This window comes from Protopterus annectens, chromosome 3.part0 (assembly GCF_019279795.1).
Source record: "Protopterus annectens isolate FY-2018-M chromosome 3.part0, PAN1.0, whole genome shotgun sequence".
In the NCBI taxonomy this organism is placed as follows: Eukaryota; Metazoa; Chordata; order Ceratodontiformes; family Protopteridae; genus Protopterus; species Protopterus annectens.
Window position 1 is genome coordinate 869,566,661 of NC_056731.1, and position 20,450 is coordinate 869,587,110.

Genomic DNA, 20,450 nt, shown 5'->3' on the forward strand with positions numbered 1-20,450 from the left:
ATGCCCTGGGGTTGAACCCTGCACAAATGGAACATCCAGAAGTGAGGTGTTCAACCCCAAGGCATCGAACGCACCGAGTGTGGCCATCAGCAGGGGAAAGCTTATGGCCACACTCGGAGCACTTAGAGAATATTGCCTTAGGGGCTTCTGACATAACTAAAGTCTTTTTTTTTTTTTTTTTTATACAAAAAAAATAAAAGACAGAGAACTAGTACTAAACTAGCACACACACAAGGCCCCAAACAGTACACTCAAACAGAAACTACGACCAGTGAGGGGAGGGTATAAACTTAAAGTTTAAAAAGTAAAAAGTTTAAACAAACTATGAAAAGATTAAGGGGAACCTAACACAATCACTCAAAGCTAACTGCAAAAATTCAAAATAAAGCTTTCTTTAGGTAAAATAGTCACTTAGTTGAAGAGCTCAGACGATCCAAGACCTGGTTACCAGCGCGGCAAACTAGATCTAAGGTCATGTAGGGAGAGCAGGGCATTATGGGTGAGGGGAGGAGCTAAGAGCTCGATCCATAGCTGGATAACCATGCCGGTTCGGATCCGATATCGGATCCATAACCCACAGGTTGCAGACAAATGAATCTCCTACTTCAGATGTACTGGTTTTCTACACTACAAAATAAATAAAAACTGGAAGGGAAAAAAAGGCAGTTTAAAAAAAAACACTAGTCGCAGTGATGGTGAACCTTTAGGGCTCAACATGTCAAAAATTAGAAAATGTCTATCTTGACCCTGATGGGTTGTCACCCCCCCCCCCCCCAAACAAGAGAGAAACAATTCTTCACATATTCATTTAAGAAAATACAGTCCAATTGTGTGTTGCTATGCACTACACAAGTAAAAGATCAGTGACTTACAACAGACAAATGATATGTACACTTAAAATAGTGCACCAAAAAATTACCCTACTTTTAATAATTTTGAATTGAACTGAAAAAAAAATATGGAACACATTGCATTTTATTTCATTAACATCAATTAATGACTTTTTTTGCTGAGTTTTAATAGATGAGAGCAAGGTCATATATTTCTTGCATTTTTGTTCAGTTTCTTTGTTAATTCGGGTGTTGGTGAACCAGGGACGTAGCTAGAGTTTGTGCCGCCTGGGGTTGAGTTCGCCACCTCCCCTCACAAAATAAAGCATAATACACATCATAGTCATACAAAAAGTGAAAAGGATGGTTCTCGTATCCATTGTTAAAAGCAATGCCTCACCTTTGATACAAGTTTGTGGATTGCAACTCCAGCTTGTCCAATTATGCAAAAGCACTTCCTTGACACACAAATTATTTCTCCAGTAACCCCTTCATTACTTTGTTTTGTGTATGCACGAGAACTAAAATGACAATTATTTTGACCAGTGTCACTCCAACAGTCTTACCATTTATGCACAAGCACTTCCCTGATGCACAAATTATTTCCCCAAGCAGCATCTTCATTAGTATGTCCAGGTACACACAAGCACAAAGTGAAACATTTCCCAGAGACCCCTTCAGTAAAATGTTCAGATACAGTATGTACAAGCACCAAAATTACACATCTGCCAAAGCGACCCCTTCAGTAACATTCCTAATATGTGTACAAGCACCAAAATGAAACATTCACCCAAGTGACCCCTTCAGTAAAATGTTGAGGTATGCAAAGCACCAAAATGAATCATTTGCCCAAACGACCCCTTCAGTAACATTCCTAATGTGTGTATAAGCACCAAATCACCCAAGCGACCCCTTCAGTAAAATATTTCTATGCATTCCTATATTTATTAAAATAAATCAATTACTTAAGTACCTGTCTTTTATATTTGTCTTCTTGGCCCGGGGGTCCTGCTGCTATTTTCCCATGCTGTTCCACATCTAGGTGTGCGGTTGCGTGACCATTAAAAGAGCTTACTGTTGGGCCTGCTGTTGCCTGTGTGTGCATGTCATGGTGTGCAACTTACGCAAACAGAAAGTCGCCATGGCACCACCTGACTAACCACCAGGCCAAAAAAAAAACAACCCATAACAGCTTCTCAGGAGAAAAAAAACAGCAACTTATAGAGTGCCGCCCGGGGTGGACCACCCCTTTCACCCTCACTAGCTATGCCTCTGTGGTGAATGCTGGTGTGTCACCCAAAACGCCATGACTAGTGAAATTCGAAGTGCCAAGAGAAACACTGCACTTCTTGTGATGCTAAGTTCTACTTATAGCATCTCCTGAAATACACCACAGTTAACTACCAAACAACACCAGTGGTCACTTTGACTAGCAGTCTTCCACCATATTCATTTCAGTTTCATTCTTTCCCCAACTTTCATCATTTCTTTCAACTGTTCTTCCTCTTTACTTTTATTCTCTCTCTGGGAAAGAGACTTGCAGATCAAACTGTTACAGCTAGCTGCAACAGCTCCACATCACCCACTTCCCTTACACATGAAAGGTTCAATTTGTGGTGCTCCGTGGTGTGTCTCAGATCCGATCCACACATTTAGTATTACAAAGTCTTTTTTTTTTTTTTTTTTTTTTTTTTTTTACAAAGGCAACTTGGGAATGTTGTGTAGATTAGGCAACTTGGGAATGTTGTGTAGATTAGACTCTTGAGAATGACAGTATTCAGCTGGAGACTAAGGGATTTAAAATGCATGATTAATGAGGTAAACTGGGAATCGCAGCTCACAGTCTTAACCCTCTATACATTGCTAGATACCAAGAAAACTTCACCTTCAACCTGGACCCCATTCTGTCTAGTCTCCAGTCATTTATATTCATGAAAATGGCTGCTCATGACAGGCTATGACATATGCCCCAATTTTAGTACTTTAAGACAGTTCCTTTATGCAATATACTACTGATGCTCCAATTATTCAGATTGCACAAGACAAAGAATTGGTTTGGTATACCTTTTTGGGCTAAAAGCTGAAGCCAAAACCAAACAAATTCTTCCCTGTAAGCTCCTGTACAGCATTTATTTACCAAAGTAAAATACAGCTTAGGAAGAAAGCACCTGCCGGTTTTATGCCTCAGAAGGTCTGGTAGTGCTAGAAGTCCCTTCACGTCAACTATTCAAAGCCCTGCCTCTGTTCAATGACATTTGCCAATGAAAGCTAGTAGTAACCTGTACTGAGGTGGCTGAGGGTATCTTGTAAGACTTAATTTAGTTTTATGTCTAAGAAGGGTTTTTGTTCCAAATAAAAGCCACTGTTCAACTAAAAGAATCAATAAATTACAAGATGCTTGCTCTAGCTTTAATGCAAAGCTCTTCCACTGTGTGCAAAAGCTACAGCCCAAAGAAACATTACTGAATCAGAAGTAAAACCGGTTTGAAATATGCATTATCCCTCCCAGAGTGCACCACAAAGCTGGGTTAAAATACAGTTATGATTACATGTGACAGCATGACCTTATGCTACCCAGCACCTATATAGGCACAATAAACCAGTAATGCAGTGCAACAAGCAGAAACCACAGAATTTCCTTTGTGGATTGCAGTGTGGCAATGACAGTGTACTGAATTAACCTGTCAGAAAAAACATTTTCTCCTGAAAGTGACACAAATTGGCTCACAAACCAAGTCCAAGTCAAGTCTCTCAACCTCATGACGCCCAAATCATTGACTAAGGACTTCAAATCAGGGGCACTTTAAATACTGGTATCATTAACTTTCATAGGTGAAAGAATCACTCACACATTCCCCTTAGGACCCAAGGGCACACTCCTGCTTCTCCTATTTCAAAAAAGGAACACTGTTCTCTTTCCACGATATACAGAAAAAAAAAACCTTCCTCCAGAACCAAAAACACGCTCCTCTAGCAAGACGAAAAATGCTCTCCCACTCTTCTTCTGGGACACGAGACAGTTGCCTGTTCTTTCAGAAGGCAAGTAATACTACTCTCCAAGAGGGGAAGGAGAATACAACCTTGCAAATATACTTGTCATAATCCTAAATATTCAATTAAGACCACTGTATCCACAGAAATTAGCTGTAGACACAAATCTGCCTTCCTGTTCCACACCCTTAGGGCATCGCCTGTAAAGAGATGGTGTCCTCCTCTAGTCTAAGACATCAGCAGATACACAGCTAAAAATGGAGTGCAGTCCACACCATCTTCAGTTCTTGTTGGGCAGGTTGGTGCCAGAAATCATCCATGTCCCGAGTCCACAAAAACATCCATGAGCTCTTGTCCCAGGTTTAAGTCCCTGGGGACCTGAAAAGCTGCTTTCACTGCTCCGAGGCGCTCTGGTGTAGCCTGCCTAAAGCAGCCATAATGTACCCAAAACTGATGTCCTTCTTGGAACTGAGATGAACAGATTTTGTTATGGTAATCCCGGCCCCCCTTCTTTCAATCATCTGTTCACTCAAGGAAGTGAAGGGCTCTTGGAAAAGGAGGAAGGTGGTTAGGAGTCTGTGTCTATGTCACTGATGGAAGACAGACATGCAGAAGTGCACACAGACATACCCATGCTGCTACGGTGTTGCTCTCCTACTTTGGACACAATAGAAGAGTATTCGTGGGTTCTGTTCAACTAGTTTTATGATATACAAACACATCAATATAGAAGTTTGACTAACTTAAGTAACTTGTATACAAACTAACTACTGCAATCATACATGCTCACTCTGGCTGCACTCTCAAAATGGCACTGGGAATACAACATGTGCCCAGTATTTATATGTACATGTTCAGTCCTTGATATGCTTCTTAAAGATACAGCAGACACACACTGATCTACAGTAAGTATACTCAACTGTACTCAAGCTTGTTCTAGAAGTTACTACTGTAGTACATTCCCTATCCATGGGAAGAATATTAAAGCATTAATTGTCCCAAACATGGAAAATACTGCAGTAAACCTTACACGACAGCAATGCAAAGTCTGCTCTAACTGAAAGTCTGGCCAATATTGTTCAGAAAAGTGCCCATGTAGCTGCCTCGCAGATGCTCTGGGCAGATACATTCATAATGAAGGCTACTGCTGTCATCACTGCTCCTGCTGAATGCACTTTCTAGATACTCCCCACCAGATTCAAGGAACTACACCTAACATCCAGTAGGTGGAAAGGCCCTTTCCCCTTTTTTGAGGGTTAGGACAGAAGACTGGCACCTGAAGAATCTTAGTCAGTGCTATTTGAGACACTGACTTTAAGGTTAAACCTGTCCTTATGGGACACTTTGCATGGTTCCTTGCATATAGGGTTAGAAAATGGGAGTATAGTAGCTCACCTATGGGTTATGCAAGCATGAAAATAAAGTATACATAAAAACATTAGTGTGTGTGTGTGTGTAGGGGGCAATCTTCAACTGCTTTAGAAATAGCACCTTGTGAAGAACAGCTTCACTGTTAAGCAGCTAGTGTGTCCAAAGTGAAGTAAAACTGGTGAAGTTGTACCTTAAAGCATAAAAGAGGTTCTGCTTGAACTGCTCTACCAAGTATTTAAGGACATTGTGCATTGTAGTTCTAGCTACAGAGATTGCATAGGCTCACACCATAGTAAGAACGTCTTCCATTTATCCAGGTAAAGCTGTCTAGTACTGGGTTCTTCAGCCCTGTAGTAAAATTTAATATACTTCCTATAAGAAATTGACCTTCTAGAGAAAACTGAAACTGATGCAGTTAGGTTCCGGCTCTAACCAAGGGTAAACTGAGGAGTCTTCCTCCTGAGTGAAGAAAAAGTACAGTTGTGTACACTTACCATAAATGTAGATGTTAGAGTGTATTCATTGTTGCAGTCATCACACTTGGGTTATTCTGCCTGCATGTAGCCCTCAATCGGCCCGAATACCAGAGACTTAGTATTTTTGCGTCGGATGCGGTCACTCCAGGACTGATGGCAGGTCGTCAGGGGTATAAAAACAGACAGCCAATGCCATTACATCAGTTTTTCTTGCCCCAAATGTCAGAAGCCTCCCCAAAAAGGGAGCCAAGTTATGGTGAGGAAAACACCACCAGTAAAAAGTAAATACCAATACCCCTGAAAGAGGTCAGTAATAGCCATAGAGAGGAGAGAGAGGGGGGGGGGCTGGAGGGAGGGAAACCAGGACTACAACAGTGAAAACACTTAACATCTACACTTATGGTAAGTGTACACAAAGTACGGTTGTGTACACTTACCATAAATGTAGACGTTCTGAGTGTATTCACTGTTGCAGTCATCACATTTGGGTTATCTGCTTGCAGGTAGCCCTCAGTCGGCCTGATTAACAAAGTCTTGGGTCCTGCGTCGGTTGCTGTCCCTTCTTCCATGATGTCAGGTTGTCAGGGGTATAAAACATGCAGCTGACGCCATTACGTCAGTTTTTCTTGCCCCAGAGGTCAGGGGCCCCCCTAATGGGAAGCAATTAAATCTATAAATATACAAGGTTATACCTCCAACAAAGCAAATACACCAAAAAGCTTTTCAGCATAGTAAAGGAAAGTAGAGGTAGAGCCAAAAAAAGTAAGTGGGCTGGAGGGAGGGCAAACAGGACTGCAACAGTGAATACACTCGAACATCTATATTTATGGCAAGTGTACACAACTGTACTTTGTTCTTAGTGTTTCACTGTTGCAGTCATCACATTTGGGTAGATTCCCAAAGCTAAGGATGGGAGGAGGAATTTAGATAGCATTAGGACCGGCTATAAGGCCCTGCAAGACTGCAGTGGCAAAGCCAGCTCTGGATTTAAAGAAAACTGGCATATGGTAATGTTTGGTGAAAGTATGTACTGAACTCCAGGTAGCAGCTTCTAGGATGTCCCTAGCAGGGACGCCTCTGAGAAAGGCTGTAGAGGTAGATGCAGCTCTGCTTGAGTGAGGTCTGATCCCCTGTGGGATAGGTTTTTCATTGTGCTTGTAACAGAAATGAATGCAATGGCCTATCCATTTGGAAATGGTTTGCTTTGAAATAGCCTTCCCCTCTGCGCCTGCAGCAAATGCCACCAGCAGTTGTTCAGACTTCCTTTGAGGTTTAGTCCTGTCCAAGCAGAATCAAAGTTGTTTGTGCACATCTAAAGAGTGCAGTATCCGTTCCCCTTTGTTCTGTGAATTAGGAAAGAAGGTTGGCAAATTAATGGAATGATTAAGGGCCACACTGGATACCACCTTGGGCATGAAGGAGAGATTGGTCCTGAGGGACACCCTGTCCACATGACAGATGATGAAAGGGTTCCACTGCCATAAGGGCCTGTAATTCAGATACCCTTTCTTGCTGAAGTGATTGCTGAAAGGAAAGCTGTTTTCCAAGAAAGGAATTTTAAGTCTGCAGTAGCAGCTGGCTCGAAAGGAGGAAGAGTGAGTTTCTCCAATACAAAGTTAAGGTCCCAGGCTGGGGTTGGAGTTCTCCTGGGTGGTCATAAATTTTTGGCCCCACTGAGGAACTGCTTGAGCACTGGATGAGAGAAGAGGGAAGGTTCTATGTTATAATGAGCTGAAATGGCTGAGGCATGAATTTTGATGGAGGAGAAAAACAGGCCCTTGTGAAGCATCTCAGTTAAGTATTGTAAAATCTGAGGTAAATTGGGCACTGCTGTGCCAATCCATTGAGACTGGTTCCAGGCACAGAATCTTGTCCATTTTTCAGCATAAGATTTTCTAGTACTAGGCCTCCTTGCCTCTAAAAAAGAAGTTATGTTCTTACCATAACGTTCCATGTGAATTGTTCATCTTGCCTTTGTTCTTACGCACGGTTCGGAGCCGACCTTCGGCTCCAAGTCAGCCACATTGCAAGCTCTGCATCTAAGAGAAGCTAGAGGCACAGTCCCTATCCCATGATCCCCTGCTGCTATCCCTCAGATCTAGTTTGCTAAAAAAACAGACTTCAAGAACATAGCTGAACCCCTTGCCTACGCTTCCATCCACACGAGATCGTAATACTCAAATTATATATAGACAGGCATACAGTGATGAGCACACCTAACAAGAATCAGGTAGTGCCAGGTAACAACAAGAAGGTAACCAGACAGTCGTACTCGTTCTTCCAGGACGAGGAGGGGGACGGAGGGAGGGAATGTAAGAAGAAAGGCGAGATGAACAATTCACATGGAACGTTATGGTAAGAACATAACTTCTTTATGTGAAATTGTTCGATCTCGCCGTTTTTTCTTACGCACGGGTAGCGTCCCTAGCACTGCAACCCTGGGAGGCTCACGGAAGAAAGTACAGTTTTGTACCTACCATAAATGTAGATGTCTGATAGATATGCAACTGCAGTCCTGACATATGGGTTGTCCTGCCTCAGGCAGCCGTTCGGTCGGCTGGATTCCAAAGTCTGGGTCCGGCGTCGGCTGATGTCACCTCTTCCCCGACGTCAGAGCGGCTGGGGTATAAAAGCATCAGCCGGCACCATCTTCTTCAGTGTTCCTTGCCCCAGATGCCAGGTGCCCTCCAAGGAAGGCTAAATTTAGAGAATGGATAAAAATTCCAGACATGCACAACAGTAATAAAACAGATACACCATAACAGATATCCCCAGCTAATTTGAAAAAGGGGGAGTGGACCCAAAAAAGAGAATTACAGAGGTTAGGAGGGAGGGAAAACCTGACTGCAGTTGCATATCTATCGGACATCTACATTTATGGTAGGTACAAAACTGTACTATGTCCTTCAAGAATGCAACTGCAGTCCTGACATATGGGTTGAATACCATAGCCAAGCTGGGGATGGTAGGATCTAAGATAAGGATGGTGTAGCTAAAATGCCCTGCAGGACTGCAGAAGCAAAGCCGGCTCAGGATCAGGAATATAAAGGCAGGTTGTAATGTTAGGAAAATGTATGCACGGAGCTCCATGTAGCAGCTTCTAGAATGTCCTTTGTAGCCACCCCTCTTAGAAAGGCTGTGGAGGTGGCTGTAGCTCTGGTGGAGTGTGGCCTGATATTGGCTGGCACACCTTTTCCATGGAAAGAGTAGCAGAATCTGATGCAGTCTCCAATCCATTTTGAAATGGTTTGTTTGGAAATTGCCTTTCCTTGTACTCCAGCAGCGTAAGCTACAAATAGTTGGTCAGACTTTCTGTTGGCCTTTGTTCTGTCCAAGTAGTAGCGCAATTGTCTGTGCATGTCCAAAGTGTGCAGAAGCTTTTCTCCTTTATTTTGAGGATTGGGAAAGAAAGTAGGCAGGTGAATTGCTTGATTTAGAGAAACCCTGGATATCACTTTTGGCATGAATGAAGGATTGGTTCTTAAAGAGACTCTGTCCTGATGGAAAATGAGAAATGGAGGTACTGCCATGAGGGCCTGTATCTCCGAGACTCTTCTTGCTGAAGTAATTGCCAACAGGAAAACTGTTTTCCAGGAGAGAAATTGCAATTCTGAAGAGGCTGCTGGCTCAAAAGGAGGAAGAGTTAATTTTTCCAAGACAAAGTTGAGGTCCCATGCAGGCACTGGTGGTTCTCTTGGAGGTTTGATATTCTTTATCCCTCTTAGAAACGGTCTTAGCAAAGGATGTGAAAACACAGGTGGATCACAGTTGTATTTTGCTGAAATTGCTGAAGCGTGTATTTTTATTGAAGAATATGAAAGGCCATTGTGAAGCATTTCTGCCAAGTATTCTAGTATCTATGGGATGCTCATTACTGATGCATCCTGACCCTTGTTGGCATTCCAGATGTTGAATCTCTTCCATTTGGCTGAATAAGCTTTTCTGGTGGAAGGCCTGCGTGCTTCCAGTAAGATCTCTTGAACTTTTTTGGAGAGAGAGAGATATGGGGAGAAGTCATGGAACCCTCCAAGCTGTCAGTTGCAATGTTTGCAGGTTGGGATGAACAGTCCTGTAATTGTGCTGAGTTATAAGCAGAGGCCATTGAGGCAGGGGCCACGGCTTGGTGCGAGTTACGCTCCTTAGTAATGGATACCAGTGCTGTCTTGGCCAGTCTGGAGCTATCAAAATGCCTTTCGATTGTTCTGCTTTGATCTTCAGTAACACCTTGGTCATTAATGGTAGAGGTGGGAATGCATAGATTGTTAGAGAATTCCAGCTGAAGGAGAGAGCATCCATTCTCCAGGCTTGAGGATGGTGTATCCTTGAGCAGAACTTCTTCAGATGATGGCTGAGGTGTGAGGCAAAGAGATCTATGTCCGGCCTTCCCCATGCATGAGTTATTTGTGAAAAAATGTCTGGATGCAACATCCATTCGTGCGGGTCCATAATGTTTCTGCTTAGACTGTCCGCCAGAACATTGTCCTTGCCTAGAACAAACTGGGATTGCAACTGTATGTTCAGTTTCAGGGACTTTTCCCAAAGAGTCATTGTTAGTTTGCAGAGGGGGTAAGAATGGGTGCCTCCCTGTTTGTTTATGTACCACATAACAGTGGTGTTGTAGCAGATGACCTTGCTGAAGAAATTTTCCGAAGGCCTCGATTGCATGAATCACTGCCAACATCTCTTTTTGATTGCTGTGCAGATGCAATTCCCGGGGTGCCCATTGCCCTTGAATGCATCTGCCCTCCATGTGCGCCCCCCATCCATGATCTGAGGCGTCTGTTGTAATGGTTTGGCTTGCTTAAGGTTTGTTGAAAGACATGCCTTGGTTTAGCTGGCTTGCTTGTGCCCACCACAAAAATTCCTTTTGTAGACATGGAATGAGTGGCATAATTGCTTTTAAGTTGTGGCTGTGTTGAGACCATAAACTTTTTAGGTACCATTGTAGTTTTCTCATGTGTAGTCTTGCCAGTGGAATCAGAAGAATGCAAGATACCATGAAACCCAGGGCCTGCAGGATTTTCCTTGCAGTCATCTGGGTGTGCTTTGCTAGGCTTTTGAAGTAATCTGGTAATTGTTCTTGTTTTTCTTCTGTGAGGAAAGCCATTTGTGAGTTTGTGTCCAGTTTGGCTCCTAGAAAAATTATTTGTTGGGATGGCAGTAGTCTTGATTTTTGAATGTTGACTGTGTATCCCAAAGCCTGTAGTAAGTGAATGACATAGTCCAAGTTTCTTATCAAGGCTTGCTTGCTGTCCGCTTGTATAAGGCAGTCGTCCAGGTAAGGGTATATTTGTATCCCTGAAGTCTGCAATGTGCAATTACTGATGCCAGGCATTTCATGAATACTCTGGGCAGTAGATAAGCCAAAAGGCAATGCTGAGAATTGATAATGCTCTGACCCTGCAAGAAATCTGAGGTATCTTCTGCAGCTGTGTCTGATTGGGACATGCAGGTATGCCTCCTTGAGGTCCAGAGTAACCAGCCAAGACCCCTTGCCCAGCATGGGAAGAAGTTGCTGTAACGTCAGCATTTTGAATTTTGGCACAATGAGAAAAGTGTTTAGAGCGGACAAGTCCAGTATAGGTCTCCATTGCTTTTCTTTTCTTGGAACAAGGAACAGTCTTGAGTAGAATCCCTGGCCTTGTTCCTGAGGAGGAACCTTTTCTATTGCTTTGATTTGTAGCAGCTTTGAAACTTGTATGAGTGCCTCTGCCCTTTGATTTTGTGGCAGGTTTGGCATGCCTTGTCTTGTTGGTAAGGTATGGAAGTGGAACCTGTAACCTTTGTCTATTATGTCCAAAATCCATTTGTCCTTTGTAAAAATGTGCCAACTTTTTGAAAATAAAGATAATTTTCCGCCTAAAGGTGCTTCTCTTTGAGCCTTGGTTGGCAGTGTCAAAGTCAAGTCATTGTGATTGTCCCTGTGGAGCAGTAGAAGTCCCTGCGCCACTTCTCTGATTAGTTGGTTGCCATTGGCGGCCCCGGTAGGAGCCTCGGTATTGCTCTCTACCTCGAGCACGCCTGTTTTTTCCCCTTTGGAACTTGTCAGTGTCTGGAAAGGACCAATTCTTCGAAGGCCAATTCCTGCTGAACCTTGGTGGCTGAACCTGGAGGAAATCTTTGACTGTTTGTACTGATTTAGCCTTTTCCTCAATTGATTTCAACACACCCTGTGCATTAGCACCAAACAGCTTGTGTTTTTCCAGAGGTGCATCTAGAAGCTTTACTTTAACATGATCTGGCAATGTCTGTTCTTTCAACCAAGCATGTCTACGTATGACGGCCCCTACATGAAGCTTCCAATGCATCATAACCACACTGAAGAAAATGACTGCTAACCTGCTGAGTATTATGAACCAAATCCTGCAAGGCCTTTCTATGTAAAGGCTCAGGAGAGGCTAACTTTTTCTGCAAATCATCCATCAAGAAATCCTGATATTGAAACATAAGAAAAAGACAGTCAAGTGCCCTCATGGCAAGGGTGGTTGAGGTATAAACTTTTTTACCCCACCTCTCCAGGGACCTAGATTCCCTGTCTGCGGGCAAAGGATTTTTGGCCATGGAAGTGGCCACTCCTTTGGGGCCCTGAGAAATAGTTTCTAGATCAACAGAGTGGGCCTTAAAGAGATGCTTATGAGCTTCAGGAACCCTGTAATATCTGTCTGGCTTGACAGGAGCAGGAGGGAGAGAATCAGGAGAAGTACTGGAGTCTGAGTACACATCATCCAATACATCTAACACTGGGGGTATAGCTAAAGGCCTGTGCTGGGGTAACTTAAGGAAAGTCCGAAGCCTTTTCCTGGAGTCGGAGAAATCCTGGCCCTGCCACTGAAAATGCTCTCTCATGGAGTGGAGAATTTCCCCGAAAGAAATATCCTCAGGAGGAGAGGCAGAGGGAATGGATTCATCAGCATCAGAATCCTCGTGGGCCGGGAAGGATTCTTCCTGGGAATCTGAATGGCCTGACTCACCAGAGGCTTTATCTGAGGAAAGGGCATCTGCCTGCTCAACCCTAAGCCTTTTGTCTGAAGGCGGCTGAGAACCTCTGTCTGGATGAGCCTGAGAGCCCCTGATTAAAGAAATTAGATCTGCAGCTAAAGTCATGATCTGTTTATCAGAAGTGGGACCCTGTGAAAAAGATTTAGGAGGGTGAGACTTAGCCTGGCTGGCAGCCTTAGCATGTGTGTAGGCCTTGATGGACATAGACACAGGAGGCCTAGCTGCCCCACGTGTTGGAGTAACTTTGTCCACCGGCATGGTGTCAGGCAAATCTTGGGCTTCGGTTTCAGGAGGAAAATCAACAACCGGCACCGGGGTAACCTCTGGGACCGAAGTGTGCGGTAAAGCGGTGTCGTCGGCCTGGAGCGGTTGAATTACCGCCTCCGAAGAGACCAATGCACTCGCGGTAAGCTTTAGCGTGGTGTCGGTGGAAGTCGCGGGCCGCGAATGTCGGTCCCGGTCCTTCCGTTTTTTGGAAATATGTGCTGTCGGTAGTTCCGACAGCATTATATAGGAGTAATTTTCCCCAAAAAAGTCTTCAGCAAATTCTGCCCGGCGCCTAAGTGTGCGCTTATTGAAGCAAGCACAGGCAGCACAGGCAGAGACGTCGTGGTCTGGGCCGAGGCAGGGAAGGCAGTAAGAATGGAAGTCCTTATGAGGTATTTGTTTACCACAAGACAAGCAATTATTAACTTTTGAAGTTTTATCTGACATCGGCTGAGGCAAGAAAAGGTCCCCAATGGGGTACTTAGCTTTTTGATGACTTCGGCATCTGAAAACACAGGAGCTGGCCGACCGGCACTTGCGAACTGCTTCTGCTTCGGGCACAGCGCGGCAAGAAAGACTGAAGAAGATGGCGTCGCTGATGCTTTTATACCCCAGCCGCTCTGACGTCGGGGAAGAGGCGACTTCAGCCGATGCCGGACCCAGACATTGGAATCCGGCCGACCGAAGGGCTGCCTGAGGCAGGACAACCCATATGTCAGGACTGCAGTTGCATTCTTGAAGGACATCATTCCTGAGAACCGTGGAACCAAAGGAAGCCCTGTCCCTGGAGGTCCTGTCCACTTTGTAGTGAGTAATAAACGTATGAGGCTTGGCCCAAGTAGCCGCCGCACATATAGTATCCAACGGCAAAACGATCAGCGTGGGCCAAAGACATGGAAACAGCCCTGGTAGAACGAGTTTTAGGTTTGAACGGAAGAGACTGCTTGGAGGATGAATAGACAAAATTTATACAGTCTGACAGCCACTTAGATAATGTGCATTTTGTTACTGCCAGTCCTTTCTTATTGTCCGCATAGGAAACAAAGAGTTGATCTGATTTCCTACATTCCTTGGTTCTATCCAGATAAAATCTCAGCTGTCTGTGGACGTCCAATTTGTGCAACATGCATTCCATTTTATTAGAATGGTTCCTGAAAAAGGTGGGAAGCTCAATGGATTGATTAATATGAGACACTGAACATACTTTCGGCAGAAAGGATGGATTAGTACGCAAGGTGACCCTGTCTGGGAGAAAGACTATATATGGGGGCCTAATTGACAATGCCTGTAGCTCCGAAATTCTGCGGGCTGAAGCGATTGCCACCAGAAACAGGACTTTCCAGGATAGAAACTTAAGTGGACACGTCAAAGCTGGCTCGAAGGGTTCTAACATGAGTTGAGACAGCATTAGATTCAAGTTCCAGGGAAATATCTAGTTTCGTATGGGTGGCCTGAGATGAAAGTTACCCTTCATAAATGCTCTACAAAGTCTGTGGGACATAACTGTAGCGCCTCCTTCACCCACATGAAAATTTGATATGGCAGCTAGTTGAACTCTTATCGTGGACGTCGAGGCCCCTTGATGAAAGAGGGTGGAGAGAAATTCTAAAATTCTGTGAATAGGTGCCACCAAAGGGTCTATACCTTGTCTGGAGGCCCAACACGCAAAACGTTTCCACTTGCTCCTATACAGTTTTCTTGTGGAAGCTTTGTGGGAAGAAACTAAAATGTGTTGCACTGCTGGGGATAAAAGGTCCAACCTGGCTAAGTTGGGAAGTGGAGCAGCCAAGCTGTCAGTTTGAGGGACTGAAGAGATGGGTGAGGAACTCCTGATGAGTGGGTCAGCAGGTCTGGCACTGGGTCCAGAGTCCAAGGTTCCTCCATCTGGTGAGCTTGAAGAAAGGGAAACCAGATCTGTCGAGGCCAAAATGGTGCTATCAAGATGATCGTCCTTCCCAGACCTTTGGCTTTCTGTAGAAATTTGGGAATCAATGGAACAGGAGGGAAGGCATATAGGAGACCCGGGGGCCAATCGTGTACCAGTGCGTCCCTGGGGGCACCCCGGAGGGGGAAGTAGGGTGAAGTAGCTTCTGCATTTGGCATTCAAGGGGGAAGCAAAAAGATCGCAGCAAGGCTGGCCCCATCTGCAGAAGATCTTCTCCGCAACTTGATTCTTGAGGGACCACTCGTGAGGCAACAGGATGGTTCTTCTCAACCTGTCCGCTATAACCTTGGATGTTCCCGGGATGTGCGTTGCTATTAGAAAGCGTCCGGTGGACACAGCCCATTGCCAGATTCTCAGGGCCTCTCTGCATAAGGGGTAAGACCTGGTTCCTCCCTGTTTGTTTATGTACCAGACTACTGACATATTGTCCGTCTGAATTGCCACTGTTCCCAGAGGTAAGGAGTCGTGAAAGTGTTGCAACGCCAGTAACACTGTTCTCAGCTCCAGGACATTGATGTGCAGATTGTACTCTATTTTTGACCACTCTCCTTGGACTGTTCTCCTCTGAAAAAGTCCCCCCCACCCTATCAAGGAAGCGTCCATGGTTACTGTGGTTACGGGGGCAGGGAGCACAAACGGACGTCCTATCGTCAGTTCCTGATTGTTTATCCACCAATGGAGGTCCCACTTGCAAGTTTCCGTGATCAAGACTGTGTGTGACAACGGTAACCGTTGGAACGACCACTGAGCAAAGAGGAGCCACTGGAGGATTCTCATGTGCATTCTCCCTAGGGGAACCGCAATAAGGCTAGCTGCCACCATGCCCAATACTTTCAAGACCTGTAACGCGGGGACTTTTTTGATTTGAAGAATAGAGGCCTGATCCCTCAGGGCTGACACTCTTGCCTGAGGAAGTCTTATCAGTGCTATGGAGGCATCCAACTCCGCCCCTATGAATAAGATATGCTATGAGGGCGACAAGGTAGATTTTTCGAAGTTCACTGTTATTCCTAAGCTGGAACAGAGATTGATTGTATAGTCCCTGGCTTGTACTAGGTGATGCTTGGTGGTGGCGGTAAGGAGCCAGTCGTCCAGATATGGAAACACCTGGAATCCTCTTCGTCTCAGATGAGACGCCACTACTGCCATGCACTTGGTGAACACCCTGGGGGCTGAGGTGAGGCCAAAGGGCAGAGCTCAAAACTGAAAATGACTGGCTCCCAGCCGGAAGCGCAGGCGATCTCTGGATGATCTGGCAATTTTTATGTGGTAGTACGCATCCTTGAGATCTATAGAACACATCCAATCATTCGTTTGAAGAAACGGAAGAATCGATTGCAGCGTGACCATCCGGAATTTTTCCTTCTTCACGAAGGTGTTGAGTTTGCTGAGGTCCAGTATTGGCCTCCAGTCCCCTGTTTTCTTTGGAACTAAAAAGAACCTTGAGTAAGTTCTGGTCCACTGGGACTGGCTGGATGACTTTTTTCTAACAGCCTTTGTATTTCTATGGCTGCCTGATCCCGCAGAGTGGGTGGTACATCTGGGAATCTTTTTTTGGGTGGGTGGATAGTTCAGAAAAGGGATATTGTGTCCTCCGGTTATTATGCTTTTTACCTAGGAATCTGATGTGAGATTTATCCAGGCCTCCGGGTATAAAGCCAAGCAACCCCCGACTGCCTCCAGAGCAGGACAGCCGGGCCTCCACTCAGGAGTGCTGAAAGGGCTTTCCAGGGGCGGTATCCCTGTCGCCCTGGTTTTGCGGACCCCCTCTGACGCCTGAGCGGCGTCTTCCATTTCTTCCCCCTCCTCTGCCTCTGAAGGGGGTATCACTAGGTGCAGACTGGAAAGCTCCCAGAGTCTTCTGGAACCACATTTTTCCGCCTCTTTGCCCTTTGGGGTATGGGGTCTGGAGGGGGCAGAAAAACGGACCCCTATGGCAGACAGGGTCTTTCCTTCTTGCTCACACCTACTGAGTGTCTCCTTCACTTTGGGCCCAAACAAGAAGGCACCAAAGGGGGCATTAGCAAAGGAAGACTTAAAGGCTTCCGCAAAGGAGCACAGGCGCATCCAGGATTGTCGCCGTAGAGACATCGCTGAGGCTGCTGCCCTACTTGAACCCTCGGCCGCATATGAAATGAGCCTCATGTACAAGTTAACTATCGAAGTAAGGGTGTTGAGCTGTGCTGTCACCTTGTCTGAGACAGCAGCATCTGTATTACCCTGGAGAGTATTCTCCCAACTCCTTAATGAGATCTCTCTGAAGGTGCGTAAGGTAGTTCAGCGATCGTATGGTAAAAGTCGCTGAACTAAAAACGCGCTTCCCATACCTGTCCATAGTCCTAGAATCCTTGTTAGGAGGATGGACAGAGGAAGATGCTTCGGACATTTCCTTCTTGGTGGCTGCCGCCACCACCATAGCATCGACTGGGACTCCCTTGGTAAGGTAAGCTTTATCTTGGGGGGCAGTAATATATTTATTTGGTCTGCGAGGGACTGGTTCTACGGTATCAGGAGCCTCCCACGCCCTTCGAGCTATTAAATCCATTAACTCGAAGGGCGGAGACACCCAGAAAGTGGAAGGTAGAGCCCCAAAGGCCTTCAGCAACACCGACTCGTCCTCAGTGGGGGCAAGTGTCTGCCAGCCCCCCCTCTATTTTAGAATTTCTAGGATGTCCGCTAAAGAGGCATCCTCAGGGGAGGACTGTGGGGACCCCTCTGACTCATCCAGGTCGGTGTCAGATATCAATGATTCCTGTGGGGAATCAACGTGCCTCCTCTTGCACAATTTCTTCCTCGGGACTTCATCAGAGGTGGCATCTGGTGAAGCTTCCGAGGAACAGGGTACACCCCCTCTGGGGCTGGCTGAGGCATTGGGTCTCTACGATTGGTGGGGATCGAAGGTGCAGAAACAGAACTCGGTCCCTTCAGGGAAAGAGAAGAGGTATCTGATGATGTGAGTGTCTGACCAGACAAAACCTTCCTCATGGCGAAGGCACCGGAGCCCCGGGCCAAGGACTCTACCTGATCCGAAGAACACGGTAGCTTCCCGGGCACCGGAACCACGGGCTCCGACCCAGAAGACTGAGCTGAACTAATCTGCGCCGAGGCCCCGAGGGGGAGAGTTGGTACCGAAAGCTCTGTTCGACTCTCCATCCTGGAACCCAGGAGAGAATGTCGGCTCCGAGGGTGTCGAGGTTAGTGGTGCCGAGGATGGCTTCAGCTCCGGGGGATCCACAATTATCAGCTCCTCGACTCCTGGCTTCGATGACTCGATGGGTCTCTAAGGAGGAAATGTAGATGTGACGGGGAGGGCTTCAAGTTTCGAAACCAACTGGGACGAAACTGCAATAAGTCTGGATAGAGCAGTGTTCTCCATAAGCTTCTGCACCAATCGATCCACATCAGAGTCTGACATCGCCCTGGAAGAATGGGTCGAAGGGGCCCAAGAGGTCACCGAGCGAAGGATTGCAGATGGAAGTACCTCTGACACTGGCTCCAAGACCTGGGCCTCGAATAGAGACAACCGTTCAATGCTCGGTTCCAAGGTCTGTGGAGCCGGCGACCGAATCTGAGCCGAGGTACTCTGAGCTGAAGACTTGGACTCAGATACCTTCGAAGACTTCGACCCCTTCGAAGACTTCAATGCCTGGTCCGCCTTCTCTAAGGCCTCTTGAAATCGGGCTTTAGAAGGCCCCTCTCGATGATCTTCCTGCGCCTCTCCATCATGATCCTTCCACTAAAGGAAGTGACAGATGGAACAATCCTCCTGAAGATGGAGAGGGCCAAGACAGTAGACGCAGGAGGTATGATTGTCCGTAATGGACATTTTTTGACCACATTGACAGCGCTTAAAACCTGATTTGGCTTTCTCTGACATGTTTAAGCTAAGTACTAAGACAGTAGAAATGTATCTATTATAGAAAACGGCACTACAAAACACACTAAACTGTAGGAGTAAAATACAAGACAGCAAAACACCCATAGTAAATATATATATATAAAAAATACAGCAAATATATGTATAAATGTAGGACAGAGATAAATGGCCCAACGCCTAAGAGCAGTCTCTCTAACAACTAAGCTAAATATCAAAGAAGATATATATCTAACACACACACACTATCTAAAGTCTACTAAATTTTTACAGGTAACTATTAAGCAATATCAACATTTTAAGTAATAAAGTTTTACTGGCCCGAGCTTTCTCTCGACGCGATCTGTTGCAGCGGCAAACTAGATCTGAAGGACAGCAGCAGGGGATCATGGGATAGGGACTGTGCCTCGAGCTTCTCTTAGATGCAGAGCTTGCGATGTGGCGGACTCGGAGCCGAAGGTCGGCTCCAAACCCGTGCGCAAGAACAAACGGCGAGATTGAACAATTTCACATTGATATCCATCACTGGTTTACTGAGGGATGGTAAAGGAGAGATTAGGTAATTAGCTAGGCTGCTAGGTTCAGTGTTTGAAGCCGATGGGGCAGAATCTGGTTCTCCTGCTGAGACAGTAGAGTAGGAGTCTGAGGCAGGTGCCATGGGGCCAACAGTGACACACTGCGCAAGAGGGGGTACCAGTGTTAACATGGCCAGTCTGGTGCAACCAAAATTGTCATTGGTTTGTCTTGCTTGATCTTTAGTGGTACCTTGGAGCAGAGGAGGAAAGGCATAAACTGATAGTTTTTTCCAGCTGAAGGACAGAGCATCCACTTACCAAGCTTGTCTGTGGGGAGTCCTTGTGCAAAATTTGTCCAATTGATAGTTCTGGTGGGAGGCAAACAGGTCTATATCTGGGCTCCCCCATTTGCTTGTCAACATGTTGAAAATCCTTGGTTCCAGTTTCCAGTCGTTTGGGTCCATGAGGTTTCTGCTTAGTTCGTCTGCCAGTGTATTTAGTTTCCCTGGCCGGAATTGAGCCTGTAGATGCACTTGGTAACTCAAGGCTGTGTTCCACAATGCCATGGCTAGTCTGCAGAGGGGGTAGGAATGCGTACCCCCTGCTTGTTTATGTACCACAACAGTGGTGTTGCCCGTCTTTACCATTAATTGTCCTGGAAGAATGTGGTCCTTGAAAGCTGTCAGAGAGCATTCCGTACAGCTAACATTTCTTTTTGATTGATATGCAGGTGCATATGACTTGGATTCCATTTGCCCTGAATGCACTTCCCTGCCAGTTGAGCCCCCCATGCATAGTCTGATGCGTCGGTTAGGGTTTGGGCGGCAGGGGGTAGTGTGAATGGAAGTCTCTTGTTTTGGTGGCAGGCCTCTGCCCACCAAAGGAACTCTAGGCATACGCAAGGTATGATAGGAATCATTGCTTCTAGCTCCTGAGAATGTTGACACCATAGTTTTTTCAGATACCACTGTAGTTTCTTCATATGCAGTCTTGCATATGGAATTAGAAGAATGCAGGAGGCCATGAACCCCAAGGCTTGTAGTATTTGCCTTGCAGATAGCAGGGATTTTGTGGCCACTTGTTTGAAGTAAGTTGTCAAATTAGTTTCTCTGGCATGAGGAAAGCCACCTGGGAAGTTGTACTCAAGCTTGCTCCCAGGAATATAATTTGTTGACAGGGTAC

General features: G+C 45.7%; 1 protein-coding gene across 1 annotated transcript in view; it reads right to left on the reverse strand.

Moving 5' to 3' along the window:
- The window catches only part of JARID2 (jumonji and AT-rich interaction domain containing 2), a 1,781,868-nt gene that overhangs the window by 1,601,294 nt on the left and 160,124 nt on the right, over positions 1 to 20,450 (reverse strand). The window lies entirely within an intron of this gene.